We start from the raw sequence: 15,847 nt of genomic DNA, 5'->3' as shown, positions 1-15,847 counted from the left end.
CAGAGAGACATCCTATGGCAATGTATGATCGTGCAGAGGAGTAGCAGATGATGTTCTACCTTTTGATGACATTTGACCTGACTTGATTTTTTTGAAGACTTAGAACGTACTTTCCCCCTCACAAATTAACTACGCTTTTAACAACGAATCAGGCTCATATGATAAATAATAGATAATAATTAGGAAGACAAATTGGTGGCGCTCAGTTTCTGGTATGATCTAGACATATTGAAAATTGGGTCGTTACAACTATGGCGTGCCACTTGAAGACTGAGGCGTGGCACGCCAACTACTGGAACCAAGACAAGATCATGGGCGTGGCACGCCAGCCTCTAGGCGTGGCATGCTGGTATAAGTTTCCAGAGAGGATGAATGAGGCCAATTACATGGGGCATGCCACTTGGTATCGAAGGCGTGACACGCCATTCACTATTCTTCATTTAGGCGTGCCACTTGAGCAACCAGGCGTGGCACGCCAGTGTCATTCAAGAGAGAAGCATTGGGGCGTGCCACTTGAGCTCGTGGCGTGGCATGCCAAATAGAGGACCCACTCACTGACAAAAGGGGCGTGGCATGCCAGACCCTGGGCGTGCCACGCTAGTTCAACTTTCCAGAGAAGCATAGCCAAGCATGAAGCAAGGGCGTGGCATGCCAGTACAAGTTCTCAGAGGCAAAGAAAAGTGAGAAAGGCAAGGGGCGTGCCACTTGAGCTCGAAGGCGTGGCACGCCAACACAAGAAATCCACTATGGTGTGCCACTTGAGTTCAAAGGTGTGGCACGCCAAGGTTGAGAGAGGGACGAGCGTGCCACTTGAAGGAGTAGGCGTGGCACGCCATGCTGGAAATGAAGGGAACGTGACATGTCAGAGAAGCGCCAGCCACATGCCAGCTAAGAAGTCATGCTTATTGAGTGTTTTCTTTTTCCTCCAAAATGTAATTTTCCTTTTTCACTTTTGTAATTCTTTTATTTTACTAGGAGTAGTATAAATACCCCAAGGAGTACTGAAGAAGGGGTTAAGCAGTCAGTTTTAGATCCACTTTTACACTTCATTTTTGAGTACTTTTTGAGCTATGAGTAGCTAACTTCCCTCTCATTGAGAGAGGGAGCTCTGTTGTACTTGATGGATTGATGATAGTGAAATCCTTCTTCTCTTCATCTTCTCTTTGATTTGCTAGAAGAAATTTCATTCTTAATGCTTAGTATTCAATTATCTTGGTAAAGAGATTGAATGCAATTGGGTTTTATGGGAACCATGGGAAAGGAAAGATGAAACCATGCTTGAAATCCCTTCTCACACTAGAGTAGAATCTGGGTTTTGGTGTTTGGATATGTGACATATAATCCTCCCTCTACCTGGACCCATAATGGTGTGTGGTATAATCAAGGACCAAGCATATCTCTCTTCATGAGCAATTAGACCAAGGAATTGGCTATTGATCAAGATATGAGAGATTGAGTCCCCAAGGGATTGGGGCTCAATCAATCATGATTGCCAAGAGGTCAATGAGTTGCATAATTGAAGATGATATAAGCTAGATTTGATCCAAAGAGACAACATCTCCCAATATCAATGAATTTTCCCCATTCTTATCTATCCATTTCTTTACTGCTTATTTTTACATTCAGCAATTCCCCATTCCCATTTACATTCAAGTCATTTATGATTCTGCCCTTTACTTTCTGCCATTTATATTTCTGCACTTTATTGCTTTTCTTTACATTCTAGCCATTTACATTTATGTCATTTACAATTCTGCACTCTACAATCCTATTGATCTGTTTGACTAATTCATCAATTAATTAAAACTGCTCGAATTTGCCAATCTTTGTGGATACGATCCCACTCCACTGTGGGTTATTACTTAACGATAATTTTGGTGTGCTTGCCAAAAGGACTAATTCACCAATTTTGAATGGGGTGTGAATTTTGGTCATCAAGTTTTATGGCGCCGTTGTCGGGGATTGGCTTAAATTTGAAAGTGATTAAATCAATTAAAGAGCTAGATTAAGCAATTTAAATTCCTTGTTATTTTATTTTATTTAGCACCTTTTATTTTCTTTTATTTTGAGTTCTATTTCTTTCTTATTTGAGTATTTTTTTTTACATATTTCCACTCTTCTAACTGTTTGATTAATTGCACTACTCACACTAACATCCACTCTAACAAGAGTAACTTCTTCATTCAGTTTTTCTTTTTCTTCTCTTGTTTTTGCCTTGTTGGTTGTATGACAGGTAGAAGAAGTGGTGCTTCAACTTCCTTTGATTCTGAACCTGAGAGGACCTTCCTTAGATTAAGGAGGGAAGCAAGAGGGAAAGGAGTCGTTGGTGCTGAGGAAGAGGAAGAGTATTTTGAAATAAACATGGAGGAGAACATGGAGAACCACCATGAAGAAGAAGCTCACAATGCTAGAGGAGGCCCAGTAAATCATGATAGGCAAGAAAGGAGAGTCTTAGGCTCCTACATCAACCCAAACCCAGGAAATTGTGGGAGCAGCATCCTCAAGCCAACAATTCATGCCAATAATTTTGAGCTGAAACCTCAGCTCATCACACTTGTTTAGAACAATTGCTCATATGGAGGAACTGTCCAAGAAGACCATAATCAACATCTCAGCAAATTCTTGAGGATATGTGATACTGTAAAGTCTAACGGGGTACACCCCGACATTTATAAACTACTCTTGTTCCCTTTTTCACTCAGAGATAAGGCAGCAAAGTGGTTGGAATCATTCTCCAAGGATAGCCTAACTACATGGGAGGAGGTCGTGAACAGATTCCTTGCAAGATTTTACCCCCCACAAAGAATCAATAGGCTGAGAGCTGAGGTGCAAACTTTCAGACAACAAGATGGAGAAACACTCTATGAGGCCTGGGAGAGATTCAAAGATCTGACAAGAATATGCCCACCAGAAATATTCAATGAATGGGTACAACTACACATCTTTTATGAGGGACTATCATATGAAGCAAAGAAGGCTGTGGATCATTCTTCAGGAGGCTCACTCAACAAGAAGAAAACCATTGAAGAGGCCATAGATGTCATTGAGATTGTACCTGAAAATGAGTATTTCTATGCTTCAGAAAGGACTCAGAAGAAGGGAGTACTAGAGCTCAACTCTGTAGATGCTTTGTTAGCTTAGAACAAAGCAATTTCAGCTCAAATAGCAGCTCTAACCAAAAAGATGGAGGCCAACCACGCCTCAGTCATTCAAGACTAAACTCCCCAACAAGAAGGGAATGCACCAGAATCTGAAGGTGACTGGGAACAAGCCAATTATGTGAACAATTCATCCAGACCACCATATGACCCACACTCTAAGACATACAACCCAGGTTGGAAGAACCACCCAAACTCTGGGTGGGGAAATTGTAACGACCCAATTTTCAGTAAGCCTAGGACATATCAGAAATTGAGTGCTACCAATTTGTCATCCTAATTATTATCTATTATTTATTATATGAGCCTGATTCGTTGTTAGAAGCGTAGTTAGTTAGCGAGGTACGTTTTTTTTAAAATATTTGGATTAATAAACAGAATCATTTATAATCAATTCACAAATAATAACAGATAAAACAGTTATAAACAACCACACATAAATACATCACAAGTAGTTAACAACATTCGGTGATTCAGCCTTTATTAGAATATAGACTGTTAGTTAGAACACCCATAGATATAGCTAAATAATATCTATATACATATATATACATACAACATCCCAGGTCCTGACCTGTTCAAGAGGTCCCTAATCTGGCACCTAGGCTAGCCTAGACTCTATACTCATCTAGTCCCTCTAAACTACTAAAACGAGGGAAAGTACGTTCTAAGTCTTCAAAAATCAAGTCAGGTCAAATGTCATCAAAAGGTGGAAGGGCGTCTACTACTCTTCCGCACAATCATACATTGCCATATGACATCCCACTGGTACGCCATCAAGTAGCCACACAACAGGAGTCTCGTACACAAGATTTAGGCTAAAGTGCACATACGAACGGGGTACAGACGTTGGCTGGTCTCTCAGTATATACATATAAACAGAAAACGAGATTCACCCTAGACTCAGAAGACTACCTAGAGTGGAATCCTTTTTGCGAACGGTCGTTAGTAAACTACGGAAGGGTACTCATGCTTCCATCTGAAGGGGGAAGGGAGAGAGAAGGGGTAAGAACTAGGGAGTTCTTAGTAGGGTCAGGGTTATTAGTTACGTTCATTTATTTGGGGTCGATTAGCAGACAAATAACATAATATAGCGAAGCAGTAAACAGGAGATAAAGATAGAAAGAGAAAGTAGAGATAACAGAAAGCAGAACACAAACAAAAGAATACAAGAAAATAAAACACAAAAATAGCATGCAAGCAGACAAACATAAAGAAATAGACCACACACAGAAAGGAATGCATCAGAAAATGATGCGCAGACAAGAATGATGCATGTCTAGCCCTAGTGCAGGTAATGAGCTCATTTGTCGGTTACATACCCGCTCCCGATGTTACCCGGAGTCCTTTGACCAGGTAAGGCTTTCCTGTTGGCAGTGTTCCTCGCAAGAGTCCTTTGACTTGCGAGGCAAACTACTGCAAGAGTCCTTTGACTTGCATGGCGGAGCTAGTTAACTTATATTTTCCCACCACACTCACTTTAAGAGTCCTTTGACTTACAAGAGCACACACACACACTCTCACTGTAAGAGTCCTTTGACTTACAGGAGTATATTGTAGTTGTGTTTTCTCGATACCTCTATAAGAGTCCTCTGACATACAGAATAGCATTATAGCTAAGTATCCCAGGGAAGCACTCTTAGTGGTCGTACCACCATCTATCTGACTGCTTTCACGCAACAGATCATCACATAATCATTCTCATTATCATCACTCATTATCACTTTCACATTCTTATGCAGTACCTCTTTCATTCTCTGTTCAATTATACTATACGAATTTAATCATACTATACAAACTTTACATCTTTCACTTTTACAAAAGCTTGGCTCAAACCATTTCTCTTTATCATATTACTTATTTTTCTTTTTATCTCTTTACTTTTCTCTGATTACTCTTTCTTCTATATCTATTTCACTCCTTTTCTCTTTATCTATTTACTTTACTCTGGTTACTCTGTGCTCTGTGTTTCTTTACTCTGCTCTGATTACTCTGTTCTCTGTCTCTCTCTACTCTGCTCTGATTTCTCTGTTTAACGTATGTATTTAAAGCTTATATAAATTTCGGTATGAATAGTTAGTCTGTCCCAAGTATAGGTTCATTAAGTCTATACTGGAACAGTTTAACTTTTCATATAATACCTAACCCTAGTCGTAACTCAAGGACTAACTATGTTGCCCTAGTTCGTTCACTAATCTCTGTCTGTTTTTCTGTCATTAAAATTTTACAGACTTTTTCTTCGATTCTTATCTTTTCTTCAACTTTTTATCATTCATTTATCTTTGCCTCACTAACCTGTTCTTACCACTCCCTAAGTATTTTATGAAGGTAATTATGAGATTCTGCACTTAAAGTTGTCTTTCTAAAGCTTTTACGGAAAACTGCCTTTTCCGCATTATTTTATTATTTTATTAAAATATTATTTTTAATTAAATATTATTGTTTAATATTTTATTATTATTTATTATTTCATCATTAAATTTTCGAAAATTACCCCACTTTAACTTTTAACCTTTTAAATTCACTTTTTACCACCCGTAACTTTTAATATTTCTACTTTAACCACCATTACTTTCAGAAATTACAAAATAACCCCTCAAACACCAAAATATTTACTTCCTTGCCCTTTCTAAGATCTAAAAGCTGTTCTTCAATGTTCTTCATCACACTCAAAGTGTTCTTCGTGTTCTTCGTAAATTCTTCAGATTCTTTCTCTGTTTTTACCCGTTTTTCAGTCTTCTCAGCAACCCATCTTTTACCAAAATTCAATTTAAGGATTAGGATTCGTTTTTCCAGATGCACTCAAGAACATGTTTCATAGCTTGAATATCATCAAATTTCATCAAATTTTCACCAAAATTCAACAAGAATCACTCATATAAATCATGAATTTCAAGCACAACCAAACCATATCATAATCACACAACTCAAACACAATCAATCAAGATTAAATTTGTCAAACCCTACCTGGTTTTGCTGCTCCTAATTCGGTTATACTTTCAGGTGGTCCTTAAGCACTTTTTTCTCCTAAATTACATCAAGAACAACTTTAAATCCAAAAACCCTCAACTGACCAAATCTTGCTCAGAACATTAGGAAGGGATATCTCACCTTAGACTTGCTGCAAAATTAACATTTCTTGGCCCTCAAGTCAAGTTAAGCATGATTCCTAAGGAAGAACATCAAGAAAACACATGTTTAAGCATGTTTCCTTCAAAAGCGAATTGAAGAGGGAGGGAGACAGCCATCTCACCTTATTTCCAGCCTTGATAAGTTACATGGTTATGTAGAGGAAGAAGAGGAGATCATTTTGTTGAAATCGGAGTTTTGATTTGAGTTTTGGTTTAGAAGAAATCAAGCTTTGAAGATTAAGTGTTCATGAAGTTTTCTCTCTTTTCTCTCCTTTCAATTTCGGCCAAAGGGAGTAAATTACCTGCCTTGGAGTGTCTTGGGGGTGTAAGGCGAGTTGTGATTGGTTGGCTTGGAGGTGTGTTAAAATAATATTAAAATATTTCTGGTGTATAACTACTAAAACTAGGTGTATTGGAACACTTATAAAAACATCTCTAAAAATTGTTTTCTAAGATACTAGCATAAATGACACTAGTAACATATTTATTATGAGAATAAAACATGTATAATGAGGCCTTAGCATTGCTAAAGTTATCAGAGAGTGCTGGTGCTAAGTTGCGCCAGTAAATTGTGAACCCGTTAAACCAATTTCCTGTTTTTAACTAAAACAGACCAGGTAACCTTATAATATCATTCAAGCATCTTCTAATACTAATATAATGATAATATTATACTATTATCTCTCTTCTCTCATGAGTCGAGTCCGGTTTGTCAAACTGATACTATTTACGAAAACTACAATCAGAACTCCTAACCGATACGATTCAAAAACTAGGTTCTTCGTGATTGCGTTGTCGGGCTTGTCTCAACTAAGGTCCTGAGTTAAAAATAATATAATGACAATGAGGATTGAGATGCTTGATGATACATCAGAGGTGTTCCGTTTACTGATCTTCCGGAGAAATCCGTACTTTCAGAAAAGATCTCATATACTCGAAAATCAGAGTTGTTACATTCTACCCTCCTAAAAGAAAATTTTGCCCTCAAAATTTCAGCCACGTGCAAGAATCCTTCTTCAAACGGTCTATTTCCTTCAAGCCATCCTGACAGAAAGATCGGTCCGTTCCTTACAGCATCCAAATCTAACATAGTCATTGCCATGTATATCATAACAGCTATTAGGATAGCTGGTCTCACATCGATTTGTCGTTTGGATCTCGATTAAACCATGCCTATCCACAGTCACTGAGGTCTTATCCGCACCAAATAATCAATATTAAGATGATCAGTCTTAATATCTTAAGTTAAACACGAACATTCCCAAAATGAGAACTCAAAGACATTTATGCCAAATGTATCTTAAAGATACCCTAATGGCGTGAGACACACAAGCAGAGTATGCAATGAAGCATAGTCAGTCCACTCCCCAGGCTCTACTGGGAACGAACTGCTCTGATACCAAATTGTAATGACCCAATTGTCAGTATGCCTAGGACATACCAGAAACTGAGTGCTACCAATTTGTCATCCTAATTATTATCTATTATTTATTATATGAGCTTGATTCGTTGTTAGAAGCGTAGTTAGTTAGCGAGGTACTTTTTTTTTTGAAAATATTTGGATTTTTAAACAGAATCATTTATAATCAATTCACAAATAATAACAGATAAAACAGTTATAAACAACCACACATAAATACATCACAAGTAGTTGACAACATTCGGTGATTCAGCCTTTATTAGAATATAGACTATTAGTTAGAACACCCATAGATATAGCTAAATAATATCTATATACATATATATACATACAACATCCAGGTCCTGACCTGTTCAAGAGGTCCCTAAGCTGGCACCTAGGCTAGCCTAGACTCTATACTCATCTAGTCCCTCTAAACTACAAAAGCGAGGGAAAGTACGTTCTAAATCTTCAAAAATCAAGTCAGGTCGAATGTCATCAAAAGGTGGAAGGGCGTCTACTACTCTTCCGCATGATCATACATTGCCATATGATGTCCCACTGGTACGCCATCAAGTAGCCACACAACAGGAGTCTCGTACACAGGATTTAGGCTAAAGTGCACATACGAATGGGCTGCAGACGTTGGCTGGTCTCTCAGTATATACATATAAACAGAAAACGAGATTCACCCTAGACTCAGAAGACTACCTAGAGTGGAATCCTTTTTGTGAACGGTCGTCAGTGAACTACGGAAGGGTACTCATGCTTCCATCTGAAGGGGGAAGGGAGAGAGAAGGGGTAAGAACTGGGAAGTTCTTAGTAGGGCCAGGGTTATTAGTTATGTTCGTTTATTTGGGGTCGATTAGCAGACAAATAACATAATATAGCAAAGCAGTAAACATGAGATAAAGATAGAAAGAGAAAGTAGAGACAACAGAAAGCATAACACAAACAAAAGAATACAAGAAAATAAAACACAGAAATAGCATGCAAGCAGACAAACATAAAAAAATGGACCACACACAGAAAGGAATGCAGCAGAGAATGATGCGCAAACAAGAATGATGCATGTCTAGCCCTAGTGCAGGTAATGAGCTCATTTGTTGGTTACATACCCGCTCCCGACATTACCCGGAGTCCTTTGACCAGGTAAGGCTTCCCTGTAGGCAATGTTCCTTGCAAGAGTCCGTTGACTTTCGAGGCAAACCACTGCAATAGTCCTTTGACTTGCAAGGCGGCACTAGCAACCCACTGCAAGAGTCCTTTGACTTGCATGACGGAGCTAGTTAACATATATTTGCCCACCACACTCACTGTAAGAGTCCTTTGACTTACAGGAGCACACACACACACTCTCACTGTAAGAGTCCTTTGACTTACAGGAGTATATTGTAGTTGTGTTTTCTCGATACCTCTGTAAGAGTCCTCTGACTTACAGAATAGCATTATAGCTAAGTATCCCAGGGAAGCACTCTTAGTGGTCGTACCACCATCTATCTGACTGCTTTCACGCAGCAGATCATCACATAATCATTCTCATTATTATCATTCATTATCACTTTCACATTCTTATGCAGTACCTCTTTCTTTCTCTGTTCAATTATACTATACAAACTTTACATCTTTCACTTTTACGAAATCTTGGCTCAAACCATTTATCTTTATCATATTACTCCTTTCTCTTTATATCTCTTTACATTTCTCTGATTACTCTTTCTTCTGTATCTGTATCACTCTTTTTCTCTTTATCTCTTTACTTTACTCTGGTTACTCTGTGCTTTGTGTTTCTTTACTCTACTCTGATTACTCTGTTCTCTGTCTCTCTCTACTCTGCTCTGATTTCTCTATTTAACGTATGTATTTAAAGCTTATGTAAATTTCGGTATGAATAGTTAGTCTGTCCAAAGTATAGGTTTATTAAGTCTATAATGAAACAGTTTAACTTTTCATATAATACCTAACTCTGGTCGTATCATAAGGACTAACTATGTTGCCCTAGTTCGTTCACTAATCTCTGTCTGTTTTTCTGTCATTAAAATTTTACAGACTTTTTCTTTGATTCTTATCTTTTCTTCAACTTTTTATCTTTCATTTATCTTTGCCTCACTAATATGTTCTTACCACTCCCTAAGTGTTTTATGAAGGTAATTATGAGACTCTGCACTTAAAGTTGTCTTTCTAAAGCTTTTACGAAAAATATTATTTTTAATTATTTTTATTAAAATATTATTTTTAATTAAATATTATTATTTAATATTTTATTATTATTTATTATTTTATCATTAAATTTTCGAAAATTACCCCACTTTAACTTTGAACCTTTAAAATTCACTTTTTACCACCCGTAACTTTTAATATTTCTACTTTAACCACCATTACTTTCAGAAATTACAAAATAACCCCTCAAACACCAAAATATTTACTTCCTTGCCCTTTCTAAGATCTAAAAGCTGTTCTTCAATGTTCTTCATCACACTCAAAGTGTTCTTCGTGTTCTTCGTAAATTCTTCAGATTCTTTCTCTGTTTTTACCCGTTTTTCAGTCTTTTGAGCAACCGTTTTTTACCAAAATTCAAAATAAATTTCCAGCCACTAAAACCCCATATTTTTCACATGATTTCAACACAAATTGAAGCCCAATTTAAGGATTAGGGTTCGTTTTTCCAGCTGCGCTCAAGAACATGTTTCATAGCTTGAATATCATCAAATTTTATCAAATTTTCACCAAAATTTCAACAAGAATCACTCATATAAATCATCAATTTCAAGCACAGCCAAACCATATCATAATCACACAGCTCAAACACAATGAATCAAGATTAAATTCGTCAAACCCTACCTGGTTTTGCTGCTCCTAATTCGGTTATACTTTTAGGTGGTCCTTAAGCACTTTTTCCTCCTAAATCACATCAAGAACAAGTTTAAATCCAAAAACCCTCAATGGACCAAATCTTTCTCAGCACGTTAGGAAGGGATATCTCACCTTAGACTTGCTGGAAATTAACGTTTCTTGGCCCTCAAGTCAAGTTAAGCATGATTCCTAAGGAATAACATCAAGAAAACACATGTTTAAGCATGTTTCCTTGAAAACCGAATTGAAGAGGGAGGGAGACAGCCATCTCACCTTATTTCCAGCCTTGATAAGTTACATGGTTATGTAGAGCAAGATGAGAGGATCATTTTGGTGAAATTGGAGTTTTGATTTGAGTTTTGGTTCAGAAGAAATCAAGCTTTGAAGATTCAGTGTTCATGAAGTTTTCTCTCTTTTCTCTCCTTTAAATTTCGGCCAAAGGGAGTAAATGACCAGCCTTGGAGTGTCTTGGGGGTGTAAGGTGAGTTGTGATTGGTTGGCTTGGAGGTGGGTTAAAATAATATTAAAATATCTCTGGTGTATAACTACTAATACTAGGTGTATCGGAACACTTGTAAAAACATCTCTAAAAATTATTTTCTGAGCTACTAGCATAAATGACACTAATAACATATTTATTATGAGAATAAAATATGTAAAATGAGGCCTTAGCATTGCTAAAGTCATCAGAGAGTGCTGGTGCTAAGCTGGGCCAATAAATTGTGAACCCGGTGTATCAAAACATAGTCATTGCCATGTATATCATAACAACTATTAGGATAGCTGGTCTCACATCGATTTGTCATTTGGATCTCGATTAAACCATGCCTATCCACAGTCATTGAGGTCTTATCCGCACCAAATAATCACTATTAAGGTGATCAGTCTTAATATCTCAAGTTAAGCACGAACATTCCCAAAATGAGAACTCAAAGACATTCATGCCAAATGTATCTTAAAGATACCCTAATGGCGTGAGACACACAAGCAGAGTATGTAATGAAGCATAGTCAGTCCACTCCCCAGGCTCTACTGGGAACGAACTGCTCTGATACCAAATTGTAACGACCCAATTGTCAGTATGCCTAGGACATACCAGAAACTGAGTGCTACCAATTTGTCATCCTAATTATTATCTATTATTTATTATATGAGCCTGATTCGTTATTAGAAGCGTAGTTAGTTAGCGAGGTACTTTTTTTTTGAAAATATTTGGATTAATAAACAGAATCATTTATAATCAATTCACAAATAATAACAGATAAAACAGTTATAAACAACCACACATAAATACATCACAAGTAGTTGACAACATTCGGTGATTCAGCCTTTATTAGAATATAGACTGTTAGTTAGAACAATGATGAGCGGATAATTTATACGCTTTTTGGCATTGTTTTTAGTATGTTTTTAGTAGGATCTAGTTACTTTTAGGGATGTTTTTATTAGTTTTTATGTTAAATTCACATTTCTGGACTTTACTATGAGTTTGTGTGTTTTTCTATGATTTCAGGCATTTTCTGGCTGAAATTGAGGGACTTGAGCAAAAATCAGATTCAGAGGTTGAAGAAGGACTGCTGATGCTGTTGGATTCTGACCTCCCTGCACTGAAAGTGAATTTTCTGGAGCTACAAAACGCAACATGGCGCACTTCCAATGGCGTTTGAAAGTAGACATCCAGGGCTTTCCAGCAATATATAATTGTCCATACTTTGGCTGAGTTTAGACGATGCAAAAGGGCGTTGAATGCCAGTTCTACGCTGCAGTCTGGAGTTAAACGCCAGAAACACGTCACGAACCAGAGTTGAACGCCAGAAACACGTTACAAACTGGCGTTCAACTCCAAGAATGACCTCTGCACGTGTAAACTTCAAGCTCAGCCCAAGCACACACCAAGTGGGCCTCGGAAGTGGATTTATGCATCAATTACTAACTTCTGTAAACCTTAGTAACTAGTTTAGTATAAATAGGACTTTTTACTATTGTATTAGAGATCTTTGGAAGATCTTCAGATCATCTTATGATTTTTAGTTCATCTTTAAATCATATTGATCACGTTTGGGGGCTGGCCATTCGGCCAAGCCTGAACCTTTCACTTATGTATTTTCAACGGTATAGTTTCTACACTCCATAGATTAAGGTGTGGAGCTCTGCTGTTCCTCACGAATTAATGCAAAGTATTACTGTTTCTCTATTCAACTCAACTTATTCCGCTTCTAAGATATTCATTCGCAATTCAATATGAATGTGATGAACGTGACAATCATCATCATTCCCATACGAACGCTTGCCTGACAACCACTTCCGTTCCACCTTAGATTGGATGATTATCTCTTGGATCTCTTAATCAGAATCTTCGTGGTATAAGCTAGATTGATGGCGGCATTCATGAGAATCCGGAAAGTCTAAACCTTGTCTGTGGTATTCCGAGTAGGATTCAGGGATTGAATGACTGTGACGAACTTCAAACTCGCGAGTGCTGGGCATAGTGACAGACACAAAAGGAGGGTGAATCCTATTCTAGTATGATCGAGAACCTCAGATGATTAGCCGTGCTGTGTTAGAGCATTTGGACCTTTTTCACAAGAGGATGGGATGTAGCCATTGACAACGGTGATGCCTCCAGATGATTAGCCATGCAGTGACAGCGCATCGGACCATTTTCACAGAGAGGATGAAAAGTAGCCACTGACAATGGTGATGCCCTTACATAAAGCCAGCCATGGAAAGGAGTAAGACTGATTGGATGAAGATAGCAGGAAAGCAGAGGTTCAGAGGAACGAAAGCATCTCTATACGCTTATCTGAAATTCCCACCAATGAATTACATAAGTGTTTCTATCTTTATTTTCTGTTTATTTATTATTTATTTTCGAAAACTCCATAACCATTTGATATCTGCCTGACTGAGATTTACAAGGTGACCATAGCTTGCTTTATACCGACAATCTCTGTGGGATCGACCCTTACTCACGTAAGGTTTTATTACTTGGACGACCCAGTGCACTTGCTGGTTAGTTGTGCGAAGTTGTGAAGTTATGTTTGGACCATGGTATTGTGCACCAGTTATTGGCACCATTGCCAGGGAGAGAATGAACAACAAATTTTACAACCTCAGGGATCACAATTTCGCATACCAAGTTTTTGGCGCCGTTGCCGGGGATTGTTCGAGTTTGGACAACTAACGGTTCATCTTGTTGCTCAGATTAGGTAATTTTCTTTTTGTTTTATTTTCAAAAAATTTTCAAAAATATTTCAAAAAAAAAAATTTCTCATCTGTTTTCGAAAACTATTCTAAATCTTTAAGAATGAATTCTAGTGTTTCATGAAGCATGTTGAAGCCTGGCTGGCTATAAAGCCATGTCTAAATTTATTTGGATTGGGGCTTCCAACCCAACATTATCAAGAGCAAGCTAGTTATTGCTAATCCACCTGCTGCTGTTCCTGATCCACCTGATCTACATGTTGAAGCTTGGCTGGCCATTGGCCATGTCTAGTGTTTTGGACCGGAGCTTTCACAAAAGCATGGCTGGCTAGTGAGCCATGTCTAATTCCTGGACTGAAGCTTTAGACTAACAATGCAAGATTCATGGAATTCATATTAAAAATTTTGGAATCCTTATTTTCCTTTTTCAAAATAATTTTCGAAAAAATCCAAAAAAATTAGAAAATCATAAAAATAAAAAATATTTCATGTTTCTTGTTTGAGTCTTGAGTTAATATTAAGTTTGGTGTAAATTGCATGTTTTAAAGTTTGCATAAAATTTTCGAAAAATTCATGCATTCATAGTGTTCTTCATGATCTTCAAGTTGTTCTGGTAAATCTTCTTGTTTGATCTTGATGTTTTCTTGTTTTGTGCCTTTTCTTGTTTTTCATGTGCATTTTTGCATTCATAGTGTCTGAACATGAAAGATTTCTAACGATTCAAACTTTAAGTTCTAGAATCATATCTTGTGATTTCTTGTGAATCAAGTCATTAATTATGATTTTAAAAAAAATCAAATCTTTTTCAAAACTAATTCTAATCATATCTTCCTATCATATATTTTTTTTTAAATCTTATCTTTTTCAAAAATTTGATTTTCAAATATCTTTTCTAACTTCTTATCTTCTTATCTTTTCAAAATTGATTTTCAAATCTTTTTCAACTAACTAATTGACTTTTTGTTTGTTTCTTATCTTTTTCAAAACTACCTAACTAACTCTCTCTCTCTAATTTTCGAAAATCTCTTCCCTCTTTTTCAAAAATTCTTTTTAATTAAATAGTTATTTCAATTTTCAATTTTAATTTGATTTCATTCCTAATTTTCGAAAATCACTAACCCCTTTTCAAAATTTTATTTTCGAAATTCCTCTCTCTCTCTCTCATCTCCTTCTATCTATTTATTCATCTACTAACACTTCATCTCACCCAAATTCGAACCCCCTCTTCTATCTGTGTTCAAATTTTCTCTTCTTCCCTTCTTTACATTACATTCTTTTTTTCTTTTACTCACACAGGGGAACCTCTATACCCGGGTAAAAAGGATCCCTATTATTATTTTTTTGTTCCCTTCTTTTTCATATATGCAGGAGCAAGGACAAGAACATTCTTGTTGAAGCAGACCCTGAACCTGAAAGGACTCTGAAGAGGAAACTAAGAGAAGCTAAAATACAACAATCCAGAGATAACCTTACAGAAATTTTCGAACAAGAAGAGGATATGGCAGCCGAAAATAATAATAATGCAAGGAGGATGCTTGGTGACTTTACTGCACCTAATTCCAATTTACATGGAAGAAGCATCTCCATCCCTACCATTGGAGCAAACAATTTTGAGCTTAAACCTCAATTAGTTTCTCTGATGCAACAAAACTGCAAGTTTCATGGACTTCCATCTGAAGATCCTTTTCAGTTCTTAACTGAATTCTTGCAGATCTGTGATACTGTTAAGACTAATGGAGTAGATCCTGAAGTCTACAGGCTCATGCTTTTCCCGTTTGCTGTAAGAGACAGAGCTAGAGTGCGGTTGGACTCTCAACCCAAGGATAGCCTGAACTCTTGGGATAAGCTGGTCACGACTTTCTTAGCCAAGTTCTTTCCTCCTCAAAAGCTGAGTAAGCTTAGAGTGGATGTTCAAACCTTCAGACAGAAGGAAGGTGAATCCCTCTATGAAGCTTGGAAGAGATACAAGCAACTAACCAAAAAGTGTCCTTCTGACATACTTTCAGAATGGACCATCCTGGATATATTCTATGATGGTCTGTCTGAATTAGCTAAGATGTCATTGGATACATCTGCAGGTGGATCCATTCACCTAAAGAAAA

Source organism: Arachis ipaensis, chromosome B03, assembly GCF_000816755.2.
Source record: "Arachis ipaensis cultivar K30076 chromosome B03, Araip1.1, whole genome shotgun sequence".
In the NCBI taxonomy this organism is placed as follows: Eukaryota; Viridiplantae; Streptophyta; class Magnoliopsida; order Fabales; family Fabaceae; genus Arachis; species Arachis ipaensis.
Note: the sequence above shows the minus strand (reverse complement) of the source record.